Source organism: Alexandromys fortis, unplaced genomic scaffold (genome assembly GCF_014885135.2).
Source record: "Alexandromys fortis isolate MF-2015 unplaced genomic scaffold, M_Fortis_MF-2015_v1.1 scaffold_46, whole genome shotgun sequence".
Lineage (NCBI taxonomy): Eukaryota > Metazoa > Chordata > Mammalia > Rodentia > Cricetidae > Alexandromys > Alexandromys fortis.
Genome location: NW_026067919.1, coordinates 11524706 through 11538662, shown reverse-complemented (window position 1 = coordinate 11538662; position 13957 = coordinate 11524706).

Below are 13957 nucleotides of genomic sequence, written 5' to 3'. Positions count from 1 at the left end.
TGTGAAACCTCATGCTCACACCAGCAGTAAGCAGAAGCCAATGGATTTATCCTGGTGGACGATTTTTAATCTAGTTTCCCAGATAGCCCTTGACTAACTCCACTTGAGAGCACAGTTGAAGTTTCTAAACTCTGAGGGGGTTATTTTTGGGGATGTGTGTGGCCAGTTTAATCTCCTCACAGGACCGAAGGGATTTAAATGCATGTATCCCGTCACTCAACAATTTCACTTTAGGTATCAGCTCCCACAGAACAGTTATGTTTTTTCAGGGTAGTGGCCTTCATAGCCCTGAAAGCAAAACTTATTGGGCATATTAGGCTGGAGGGGTGCCCAGGGCATTCATAACAGCAACTCTTGTGAAAATATCTTGCAATACCCTGCAGGCAGCCTGGGTGGGGAAGGAAGAAGCAGGCACACGGGCACACTGTAGAGCAGACAAAGGCCAGGATCTGAGTCTGTCAGAGTCAGCACATGCATATGAAAAGTCTAATGCTAAGTGAAGAATAAATATGTAGGTGCAGAAAAGTCATTTGCAGATCAGTTATAAATATGTATATATGTTAACTGATACTTCAGTTTTCCATACATATGATGCTGGTTAGTACAAGAATATCAACACCATTGTGAACACTCTGTGTATGTGCACCTGACTATACAGTTGTCCTTCCATCTCAGTAGGGGATTGGTTCCCAGGTCTCTTGTGGTTTAAGTTCCTTGTATAACATAGTGCAGAGTGTGCACTGGCCTGCAAGCATCTTCCCAGACTCTTTGCCTGGTCTGCAGGACCTGTAAATGCCCAGCACTGTGTCAGCTATGGAAATAATTGCTCTTCTGCACTGTTTAGGGAATAGCAACAAGGAAATAGGTCTCTATGTATTCAATTAGTTCCCAAGTGTGGTTGGTTGAATGGATGCGAAGTCCTTAGTTACTGTATAACTATAAACACAAGTAATGGCAGAATGGTGCTCAGAGAGATGGCGTCTGAGTTGAGGTGAGGATAAAGGAACTTAATTTTAGCTGAAACTTTCTATTGTTGACTTAAAATGTTACTCGTAAAAATTTTTAAAAAGTTATTTCAGCACAAAATCAGATGGGGTAAATATACAGCAGAGGTCAGTCCTGGGGTCTGATCTGGGAGTGATTTCCCTAGGAATTTGCAGTGTTTTAAAACCCTGAGCATTGAAAAAAATAGGGGTTGTATTTTGCTTACAGCAAAATATCAAGATATTGTGTGTACCAGGCTCCGTAGGGGATAGCAGCTTCCGCAGCCTGTTGGGAGCTGGCAGCACCCATTGGTCTCGCTGGGTGGGGGCGGGGCGGCTCTAGGAGAGCAGTGTTTGCTGATAGCTCCCTCCCCAGCACTGGCAGCCTCAGCCTGAGCTGATGAAAAGCCATCTCTGGGTGATCCAATTTTTTTCCTTTTGTAACCCTGGCAGAGCTGGAAATTGTTAATGTAGACTAGGCTGGCCTCTAACTCACAGAGATCCAAGCGCTTCTGCCTGCCAAGTGCTGGAATTAAAGGCCTGAGCCACCACATCCAGGGTGTTTGGCTATGATGGCCTTTAACTCCTTTTTTATCTTAGTGTTCTTTTTTATTGTTTTTATTGACCTTTTCTATTGTTTTATTTTGTCCCCACTCTGCTTCCTTCCTCCCCTCTCCCCTTCTACCCTCCCTCTGCCCCCCACACTCCCAGTTTACTTAGGCGATCTTGTCCTTTGATCCAATCTTAACTGTTCTTTATTCAACAGCAAAACCCCGGCCCTGACAGGGCCTGCAGCCCAGCAGCACCCGCTTCTCGGCTCACAGGTCACCTTTTCTCCACCACCGGTGCCATCTCTCCATTCTACACCGTAGGAGATTCTAGTCAGCCTCCTGAACAGCAAGCTGTGTCTGTTCCCGTCAGGACAAGCAAGCTTTGTGGTCACTTCCTAGGACGAGGCCAAACTTCAACGAGCCTAGCATTTGTGTCTTCGCTGACCCTTGTCCCTCTACCGCCCTTCTCTCTCCTGTTACCTTCCTAACAAGAGCCACTTTAGAGAGCCAGATCACTTACAGGGAGGTTCCCAAATCCATCTTGCTCTTATTACCGGGTCTCTTTTTGTCTTTGCTGTTCTTATATCCTTGCTTTTGGCAATGCTGGAGATGGAGCCCAGAGCCCCATGCATACTGGGCTTTACTACTGATCCCCACTCCAAGCCCTGGTCTTTGTTCTTGACAAACTCTTCATCTGGAGTTTGCTCTGCTCCGAACCTGTCTGCCTTCTGAATGAACTTGTGTCATGTGTGATCCTCCGTGCGTCCACACAGCTTCCAGCGCTGGTATTAAGTGATAATTTAGCAATAGTTACTGTCTACCAAACTCCTCGATGTCAGGTACAGACAGAGTTGAAGTATTAACCAGATCCTAGTTTGATGGGGGCCCAGAGAAAAGAGAAGCCAGCCAAAGGCTAGCCAGCTCCCGTCTACTGGCCCTGGTTGGAAACAGGTTTCCTTGGCTTGCAGATTCCCATGGACCCAAACAGTGAGGTCCGGGGGACAATCTGGACTTCTCGGGTGGAGCAGAGTATAGGACGAGAAGAGGCCATTTTCTTCAGGACTCTTTAGTAAGGCAGATGGAAGCATGCTCCTGACTGTAGAAATTGTCCCCTCCAGCGCCACTTCCAAGCTGACCCGGGGACTCCCGCCATGGAGGGAAAGGAGGAGCAGACACCAGCAGCATCCTCTACTCCCCGCTGTTGGCCCCAGGCTCCTGCTCATCCCAGGGCTGCTATCCCTGGACACCTTCTCTGCGGAACAGGCCTGCAAGCAAGGTGTTCCAAAGTGGAGCTGCCTGATGCTGGCCCTCCTGTTCCAGTTCCAGTTTGTCAGGCTGGCAGATGCTACCCCCGGGGCACACTGCTTTTCAGGTTTGAGGGGGAGCGAGGTCCTCAGGGGCCGAGGGTCCAGCTCTTCTGCCCATCATCTTATCTGCTTCCATTGCCTTGAGGTGACATCTGTCAGCTCTCAGCTGCCTTTAGGGCACTGATTCTCAACCTGTGGGTCGGGACCCCCCCCACGGTCTTATATGCATATCAGATATTTATATTACAATCCACAGCAGTAGCAGAATTTCAACTTATGAAGTAGCAACGAAAATAATTTTGTGGCTGGGGGGGGGTCACCATAACACGAGGGACCATGTTAAAGGGTCGTGGCAGTAGGAATGTGGAGAGCCACTGGTTTCCGTGCCTGTCTGTTTCTCAAGGGATCATCCTGCTGCGGGTCTCTGCACCCCAGGCTCTTAGTGGCTTGGGAGGGCAGGACTGAAGGGCAGATTATAGGTGAGGAACCTGAGCACACGTTCCATAAGGGCTTTGTCCTATTTATTCAGGTAGTTTGACTGTCTTTTGAGCCAGGACTTTGGGGGCCTCACCACCAGCACCCTCATACAGAACAATTGTGCAACTGTTAATACAAGTGGGGGACCCTTTTCTGCACACCAGTGGGCCAAGAACAGGGGCACCAATGAGGTTACAGAACACATTTTGAAAGAAAGCTCAAACTGCCGGCCTCAGTCGGGAGGGCACACTTCTAGCTGCCACCTCCTTCCAGGGGTGGTGGCTCCAGCCTCATACCGGGAAGCCTCGGCAGAGGCAATGCATTTGAGGGCACATTCAGATGTCTGCCTCCACCTTCCGGAATGGATGACGCTGGTGTGCGCACACGGCCGGTTTTATTTTTACCCCGTATTTCTGGAGATAGCTTAATGGCTTCAAGTACTCCTTTCTGTTCGTGAAATTTAAAAGGGGGGGAAAAGAGCGCACATAATTATAATCCCACAGCAGGGCAATTGGCTTGCCTCTGACTATTAGGTCCCATTAAAGATGTATTATCTGTGGCGTCTCAGGAGAAATTCCTACTTATTTATGCTTAGTATTAGGGCAAATATTAGTTACCATCAAAACAGGATGCAGTTAAGTCTAATCCGATGTCACCAGCAGAGTTTGTCTTATAAACAAAATAAGTGGCAATTACTTTCAAGATGAACTAATAATTTTTTTTCAAGCCATTCCATTTTGCGTGCACGAGCAATGGCCGCCGATGGAAGGTAAGTACTTCAGGAAGCGCGAAGAGTGTGCTTTTTAATCACACTTTATTTAAATGTACACACCAAGGCTGTGGCTTCGAAGGCGAAGGCTCCTTCCCCTCTCCTCCTCCCTAGGTTCTCCTTGGAGACAGCAATTAGGAAACACAACCTAATATAGGAAATGAACATTGCTGCTTTTATGAGAATTTTAAACCAAATGGCTTTGCTCTTGGAGCGGAAGCTGCTCTCCTTCCCAGCAGCCCAGCAGGTTGATCTGCGCTACCTGGTGCTCCAGACCTCCTGGAAAACGACTGCTTTGCCACCCAGAAAGATGCTTTTTATGGGAAAGATGGGAAGGACCAGTGGAGGGCTAGGGTGGGGCATCTGAAGTTGGAAGAAGGGTTCAGAGGAGCATTCAGAGGGGTTATAGATATAGATATATATCTATATATTATACATGTAATATATCTATTATATCTCTCTATAGATATAGTAGATAAGACTATTATAGATAATAATATCAAGGCTGTCCTGATGTGAGTGTGGAGTAGCCCCAAGGTAAGTAGCCCTTTGTATGTGGGCGTCTCCCCTGGGAGCATATGGCTGCATAGTATTGGTTTATCCTACATTTAGCAGATAAATTCAGAACTTTCTCCTGAAGCATAAAGTTCTGAGCCTAGGTTTGTTGATCGAAGACTTTATCAGGTTCTTAAAGATGTTCCCACCAGGACTATTGTGCTACTTGGCAAACAGGTAGAGTATGCGCCTTCTGGGACCCAGGCCCCCAGCATTTGTATTACATACACATCTCCTGTTCCTTCTGGGATGTCTTTGGTGGGGGTGGGGGAGCCAAGTTCCCAGTAACCAAAACTGTACCTTCTTCAAGGCCCTGGTCCCAGCTCCAGTCAGGCCTTGCCAAGTCTGTTTCTGAAGACGAACACAGGGCTATATTCCTTTTGTATTTCATCAGGGGCTCTGAGCAATCCTTGGACGACCCAGCTCTCAGTACTGACCTGGTGGTCCAGCCTGGAGGCTTATCTCTGGAAGAGAAGATGGCCCCATTTGCCATGCTGGGAGACACTGGGCTGCACTGAGCATTTGAGTGTAAGAGTGGCTGTGTGCATGGCCGGTGGGACCCCAGTCCTCCATCCTCTTCTCCACCCAGGAGGTTAGCGCTGATCTAGGCTGTGAAAGATAGGGAAACATCAGGTTCTTTCCCCTCTGTGTGGCTCATCACATCACACAATCTCACTGGGCCTTTTTCTGCGACGAAGTAATGCATACTCCCCGCACCCCTCTCTGCTTGGCTGGGGACCTAGAGCGTCCTTTGACCCTTTTATAGAGGGCCCAGACCCACATTTCCCATCAAATGCTAACATCTAGTGTCTTGTGTACGTGTTCAAAATAAGTGGTCTCACCACGTCTTACTCTCCTGGGCCAGCGCCTACTTCTTCCTGCCCTGCCTGCAGCCCTGCCCTTGGTTTTCTCAGCGCCTTGCCACAGGTCAGGCCCCGCTCTCTCATCCCAGTGTGTACCCTCACTGCAGCAGCAACCCTCACCCCACTCTCTCGGTGCCTTCCTCTGTCTCTTTCAGCTGCTCTCACTGTCCACAGAGGATTGGCTCCAGAATCTCCCAAGGATAATAAACTACGAGAATGCTCAAGTCCCTTTTATAAAACGGCACGGCATCACACAGACACTAACTGCCCGCATCCTCCTGTGTACTTCAAGCCATCTGTAGATTAATTTATAATACCGTGTACAGTGTCAATACTGCATCAATAGTTGCTATGGTGCATTATTAAGGGATTGATAACAAGAAAGACAGTCTGGGTGCGTTCAGTCCAAATGCCTCTTCCTCAAACATTTTGCCACTCGGATTTAGTGGGATCCATGGGAATCGAAGCAGTTGAGGGCTGACGTCATATATAACTATAAAAATGAGAAGGGGGTGGTACAGCTGTTTTTAATGTTTGGTTGAATGGTTCCACAGATGTGGAGTCCCTGAAAGAAGAGAGCCAACAATCTACAGAAGACGAGTGAGTTTGGCTGCTGTTGTTTGAAAATAGTGTTTTAACAAGGTATACTGTACCTAGAACACTCTGCAGATTATCTGCTAGATGTTGAGTGAATACGGCCCATTTTGTTAGCTCTTTTACTAAAACTGGGTTTACATAGGCAAGATTAGTATAACCTTGCTTAGTCTCACATAATGGGAAGGGCTTGAACTCAAGTCAGTCTACTGTTAAGCTGACCAGTGGTCAAACCCCTGTTTACTGATCTATCAAGAGAGGGCTCCATCTCTCTCCCTGACCCACAGAGTACCAAAGACCTTGGCTGTGACTTCTTCAAACCCATGGGAGCTGGTCACAATGGACCTACTGGCCAAGTCTAAGCCACACCAAGGCCAACCTGCCACCCTCAGATGGGAGGCGGAACAGCACCTAGAAGGTGACACCCAGGACTGTAAAAGAGACTGAGAGAGGATATAAGGTTCCATGTAGGGAAACCGTGGAAACTGAGAGATTTCCACACGCACTATCAGCATTGCGTTTTTCTGATGAGCTGTTTTTGCTGGCCCAGAATAAGTGTGGGAGGGTTTTTTTGTTGTTTGTTTTCAGTGCTGGAGATTTAAGCTCGGCCTTCATGGATGCAGAGCAGGGAGTCTACACATCCAAACCCTTCTACATATGTACCCAGACTACATATCTATCTCACCAGGACTCTTATGATGAGGGCATGTTGACCTTTGTCAAATGCTTCTTCTGCGAATACCGAGAAGATCATGTGACTTCTGTTCTTAAGTTTATTTAAATGGTGTATTCAATTTATTGATTTGTGGATGTTTGAACCAACCTTGTTTTCCTGGGATAAAACACACGGAGTACAGCATATGTTTTTCTTAACGCGCTCTTGAATTCATTTCGAGGAATTTTGCCCAGGTGAGGTGCAGGGCCCACTCTCCTGAGTACTGCCATCAGTGAGGGGTGGGGCCCCTTTACTGACTCTCCTGCCTTCTGAGCCAACTGTCCTACACTGCCAACTGGCAGGGCCAGCTCACCCGCCTACTGCAGGCAGTGAGGGGCAGGGACGGGGTGAGGAGGAGATCTCTCTCCCACACCTCCACCACTGGCTGAGCAGGGACCGTATTCATGGGCTAGGTGGAGGCCGTGCATTATCACCATGTATGCTAGCCTATACTTTTCAGTAGGAGTTGGTCTTGTCATTGCCGCTCTGTGGGTTTTGGCAAATTCATAATAATGCCCATCTAACAGGAAAGGATCACAAAACAGTGTCCCTGCCCTGGAAAGTCCTTTGGGATCCGCCTATTAATCCCCACACCTCACCAGATCCTGGCAACCACGGGTCTTTTTAAAACTGTCTTTATAATTTTGAGCTGGTCAGAATGTCATGCTGTTGGACATCATGTAGATTTTCCGTGCTGCTTTCTTTCGCTTGTCTTTCCAGTTAAGTTCCTTTTATCAGTCTTGGGCCACCCGGAAGGCATCTATAAGCAGCTTTTCTTTTGGGGGGGGGTGTATTGCAGAGAAAAGGGTGTATTTGGTTTACACGTCCATATTGATGTTCATCATTGAAAGAAGTCAGGACAGAAACTCAAGCTGGGCAGAATCCCGGGGGCAGGAGCTGATGCAGAAGCCAGAGCGGTGCTGCTTACTGCTTGCTTCCCCTGGCTTACACAGTCTGATTTCATACCTAAAGACAGGGTTTCCACCCTTTGATCTAAATATCTGTATCTTTACAGAAATAATATTTAGAATGATTCTCCTTACAACATCTACAAATCTATTTAGGTTTATAATTATCCCGTTTCTTAGCTTTTGTTTTTCAAAAAATGATTGCCCTTTTTCCTTTATTAGCAAATTCTCACCTATCATTTCACTAATTATGGTGGCTCCCCTAGGGATTAGAACATTCATCACTGACTTATTAGTGCCTAATATGGATTAATTTCCTAATCACTTCCTCCACAAAGTAAGGATATTATCCCTTGGTTTCATCTCCCCCTCTTGTCTTACGCACTCTTTCTACCATGCAGTTCGATTCTATACCTGTTTAAGTCCCTGCGGCGTTATTATTACTGCTTTACACAGTGGAGAATTATTTTTAAGCTGATGCTTGCTCTCCCTTTATGCAGCTTATCATTTTCCCTTGATCTCTGCTTCTGTGTGGAATCAAGTTCCTCTATCAACAGAGACTCAGGCATTTCACTTAGTAGTCTTTCTTGCTGGCGGTACTCTCTGCTTATTTATTTATTTATTTATTTACTTATTTATTTATTTTTGCTTCACAATGTCTTCATTTAGCTATGGTTTTCAAAGTAGTGGGTGTTTTTTCGTTAGTTATGTAATTCTATGTCTGCAGCTGATCGTCCCTTGGAACACTGAAGACGTAATTCCATCACCTGCAGGGTCCCATCATTTCTAGCAATAAGTCCACATTCGGGTGCATAGATGTGCTCTTGGAGGAGCTCTTTCTCCTCCTCTACTTTCTTTAAAGTATTTTATAATTTACCTTTGATTCCTCACAGATGTATAGATGCACGTGACTGCCATTTCCCTTGGCATTTGTCCTATTCAGATTGCCTCTGTCGGGCCTGCCCTTGCTCCAATCTAAAGACTGATTACAAACGGCTGGTGGTGTTCTAGGCCTATCGAATGTGGAGAAGAACTCTCCAGTTCTCCATAGCAGCAATACATGTTCCTCCAGGGCCCTGGTGGCCTCCAGTCTCATGAAGTCACATGTCCACTTCCTCCCCTTTCTCCCTGGACAGTGGGCAACAGGCACCATGGATCAGTTTTGAAACTGTTCAGTGCTAAGCTTCAAATCTGTGCCTCCCATTCAAATGATACTCCCTATGGGGAGGTGTTGTGAGGCCTCTTGGAAAAGAAGGCTCTCTCATGGATGGGATTCTCACAAAGAGACCCCAGAGCACTGCCTTCCTTCATTACCACACGATGATAAACAAGACAACAATCTACTAATAAGGAAGTGAACCCTTCACAGGATCCACATCAGCTGTTGGCTTGATCTGGAATTTCTCAGCCTCCAGAGCTCTAAGGAACAGATGTCTGTTGTTTGCCGACATGTGATCTGTGATGCTCTTTTCTGGCTGCCCAAACAAGTAAAAAGTTGCAGTGGATGGATGGTTTTCTAGAAGCATTCACCATTCTCAGGCTGGTGAGTGTGATGCCAGTCATGACCCGACCCACCATCATTTGGTACTCCTAGATGAGAACAAAGTATTTAGAACATATCACCCGTGTCTGTAGCCCAGATCCGCCATCCTTCCTTTTTTAGCTGTGTGACTGAAGGAAGGAGCTATGGTTTGAATACATGTGTCTCAAAGGCCCATTTTTTAAAAAAGGTTGGTCTTGAGGGAGATGCTCTGGGACCTTTAAGAAGTAGGACCTAGTGGGAGGCATTTAGTTCATTGGGGGTGCACCTAGGACATGCTAATGACAGGTGACACAAGATACAGTAATCCGGTGTCGAAGACTTGTATTGGAACCCCCTTGGTGTGCACGCCATGCATGCAGAACCACGCCTGTGAGTCCATCTGCCAGGTATGTCGGTGACCCACTTTAGGGGAAAGAGGATTCTATTTAGCTCAAGCAAGTTCACGGGATCGGAGGTCTGAGTTCCTCACTGTCTCAGCACTAATCGAGTCTCAACAGCCATTTGGTTTCGTTTCTGCATTTGCCAGACACCCCAGCTCTCATTTTCTCAACCAGCAATTAATAGAGGCGGCATCAAGGGCTATTTCAGGAGCCATGAAGAGCTAAAGTGGCCAAATTGCTAGCAGCATGCTTGGAAATACAGCATGGCAATATTGCTCCATTCCGACTGCCCTTCCTGAAACACCCAGAGACACAGGGTTCTCACGTTGATGCTTCCACAGACTTCCCTCATAATATCTCCAATTCAGCATCAAGACATTGTGGAAAGCACAGGCTTTAAGGACACTTATTTTCTTATTTGGGTCTTGGTTGCCCTTCATGCTAACCTGGACCAGTACCTGGGCAGCCACATCTTTAAGTCTGTGTCTGGAGCCTTTCAGCACCAGGGCAGAATTTCAGATGAGTCACCTGGAGAAGAGGGACTCAGTGACCTTCTAAGCTCAAGGTTAACGGTTTACCCCCTACTTTATCTGTCAGAAAAGCCTGAATTCTGATGTCCCGGGAGTTCACTAGAAGACATCCTTGGGTGCAAAAACTTTCCCTGGGAACCGAAACCACACAGTAGTGGAGGCAAAGCAGATGTTTAGTAGAAAAATGGCTCCATAGACTACAGAAGCGGAGCCCAGAATTCTCTGAGAAGAGACATACAGAATTTCCCTCCAGAGCTGGAGTCTTCACTCTGTCCCATCCCTTTTTATCTGAGTTCCAAAAAGCTGACCCTCCTACATCTCTAGGCTACATATGAATTCAAATTGGCGGCTTTATCTTTAGAAAAAGATCAGAAGCAGAAAGTCAAAGCCACCCAAGACTTATACCTTGGGCTGCATTGGGTTGTGTGAGTAGAACTTTCTCCTTTTAATGGTTAAAGTTGGAGGAGTCTGAGTTGACAGGGAGTGAGACATTCGTAGCATCTTCCAGAGTGGCAACACGGAAGCCGAGCCCTTGAAGGAATTCAGCGGACCATCCTTCCTCTCCATTCCATGCCTTTAGCCCTTCCTTCTGATGGAATTCCACACCCTGAGATGCCAGTAGGGCCAGGATTTCAGCAAAGACCATCTGAGCTTAGATGCCTTCCTCCCATGGTTTCAGCTTGTATTCGACCGATGGAAGAACTGAGCTAAGCTCAGTTTCTGTTCTTGCCTTGTTAGTTTTTGTGTCTGGGAGTTAGATGTATGCTCACTGGTGAAAGACTGGTGCTCAGAGTTCCACCAAGACAGTATCTATTCATTTTATAAAAAGTATTCTTATAAATATAAAATTATAAAAATAAAACACATAAATTTTAAAAATAAATAAAATAAATTATTTTTTTTTAAAAAAAAAAAGCCCACTCGTCTCTCCAATTAAGCTTGAATTTAGGGACAGAAAGCAAATAGAAAGGGAGAGCAGGATTATCCACGGAAAGGAGAGGAAGAGAGTACAACTTTTCGACACCAGTGAATCCTGAGAGGTAGACCAGATGGAGGAAGGGTAAATTTGAAAGCCAATTCTGATGCACTAAAGGCTTCTGAGTGTAACTTTTGTGGAAATGAAGATTAGAGGACTAAGCTGACCCCAAAGAAATCACAGGAAAGTTTAGTCAGTTTGTGTTTTACTGTAGTCACTCACCTGGTTTTCTAGATTGGCTCTAAGCAAACATTGGCTTCCCCTCCCTCCTACACACAAATGATTCACTTTAAGAGGACAAAAATCTGACTTCCTTCGAACAAAAGTAGCGGAAGCCACCCAGTCACAGTGTTGATAAGACGCGAGCTAAGAAGAGCAATAGACAGGAGAGAAGACCATTGGGGAAAGCGGCTTCAGGATAGAGAGGAGGGCAGAGCGCGGAGAAAGAGGCTTCAGGATGAAAGGCACCAGGCCTGAAGAAAACAAAGATATCAGGGAAGCCTGGAGACTTCTCCAACCAATGGCTACACACGTCAAAATAGAACAAGCGTGAAAAAAGATCTCTGAATCAGGAGAAGCCAAATGCTCTGTAAATGACCCAGAAAGAATGAGGATGCTGGTAGACCAGGGCTTTCCAACCTGTCCTCACTATCCAGGCCACTTTATTCTCAGGAATGCCTCTCTCTTTCTTAATGAAACGTCTCTAGTTCTGTACTACCAATGTGTCCCTGTCCAATTCTTTGTTCTAGGACACAAGAATCTGCAAATCTCAGCAGATTAACAATGGTTCTTTATCAGGACCAGTCAGTGACACTATGGCATGGATGTGGCTCTTCAGAAAGAGGTTCCAGAAGCTCTCGTGAATCAGCATGGAGGATCTGGGCTGAACTCTATGAATGGCTGGTGAAATGCTAAATATCTTTCTATTTAGACTCTCAAAACCATTTGATCCCTATAACCCCAAGCCACTGGGAAGATCAGAGCTCTTTAGCTCTTCAGTGTAAATCTTATGGGCTTTTTGGTAAAGGGCAATAGCAAACTGGCCCTAGCTTAGTTCTTTATGGATAGCTTTATTTTTTTCTTTGTATAATTTTCCATATTCTGAGAAAGGCTGTGATGAGATCAAATCACCCTGGACAATGCCTTCCATTAGATCCATCCTGAAACTTCTATCAGTTTCTTTGTAATAGGGGAAATTGATTTTCAAGAGAGGTGATGAGGTCATGTTCAAACCCCTGATCCCCTGATTGAAGATTCAGGTTTTTAGTTTTATTGCCCAGACAACTAATTGCCTGGCCTGAGTCCAACCTGAATGAAGACCAGGCTGTCTTTGAATTCGAAAGCAGTTTCTACAAACTTGACTCAAAGGCTTTTGAGCAACACTCTAGCTGATGACGGGACTAAACCAAGCCAGTGACTGCCACCTTTACACTAGTAGAGGGATTCCTAGTAATTCCTTCTGTATGACAACTGTTAGGGTGCTGGAGACATCTCACAAAAGGCCACCATCCACATATGCAAGCAGCAAGAGTGTTTCTATTATTCCAGCATGCATGCTGGGGTGTCGCCACACACAGAAACAAGATGGCGAAAGACCCCGAGAAGGACGTGTGGGCTCCTTTTAAGCACAGCAGAGAGGAGGTCCTAGGGCAGTTAGGTCATTTTAAATATGATTGACTCAAGCAAGTGGTAACCATAGTATTGCATTCTAACTGGTCAGGGTTAGCCAGGGACTGGTCAGGGCTACAGTTTTCCATTTTGGGGAAGACCTGGACAAGTCCCAGCCATTGCTCTTGGTACAGCGTGACCAGGCCTCCTCCTTGTTGTCGGGGGTGTTGGGGATTACTTTGTTCAAGGCTCTTTCAGAATGCCTGTTCCATCTTAGGAAACTGAAACTGAGGCCTCATCTCTGAAAGAAGACCGAGAAGCCTGTTGTGGCGTTTGTTTGGTTCTCTCAACAACCATCTTAGAACAAAGGCAAGAGAAAGTCTACAAGGAACACTCCTCACATAAGACCAGACTTTAGGAAAATGGCGTCAGGCCCTGTGAGGCACGTAGGCGAGCAGCTGAATTGGTGTAATAGTTATGTCTCCTCCTACTTCCTACTTCCAGGGCACTGCTCCCTGCCAAAGGCCTGACCCTTGTATCAACACTGAGTAGATTGAAGGAGACTTTTCTTCCATGAGAGCTTGACTGATGGTGTGTGGATCCTAGAATCCTCCCTGGCTGTTGTGGTCAGAATGTGAGACTTCTTTTCTATAGGCTTATGTGTTTGAACAATTGGTCCTTAGTTAGTGCCACTGTCATGGAAGGTTGTGGAACCTTAAGGAGGCAGAGCCTCATTGAAAGAAATGAGTTTTTGGGAGATTTAATACCCTGGCTCCACACTCGTCTGTTCTGTTTCCTGATTGCTAATGAGATATGACACCTCGTGTTCCTGTCTCCATGGCAGTCAGAATTCCTTCTTAAACTAGGAGCCACAATGAACTCGTCCTCCCGTAAGCCGTCAAGCATTTGGTCACGGCAAAGAGGACAGTCCGTCATGCATGTCAGAATCATCACGGGCGTCAGAACCGTTACGCGTGCCAGAACCGTCAAGCGTGCCAGATCCAACATGCGTGTCAGAACTGTCACGCGTGTCAGAATTGCCACATGTGTTGGAATCGACACGCGTGCCGGAACCGACACACGTGTCAGAATCACCACGCGTGTCAGAACCGTCACGTGTGCCAGAACTGCCATGCGTGTCAGAATCGCCAGAACCGTCATGTGCGCCAAAGCCCACACACGTGTCAGAACCGCCACG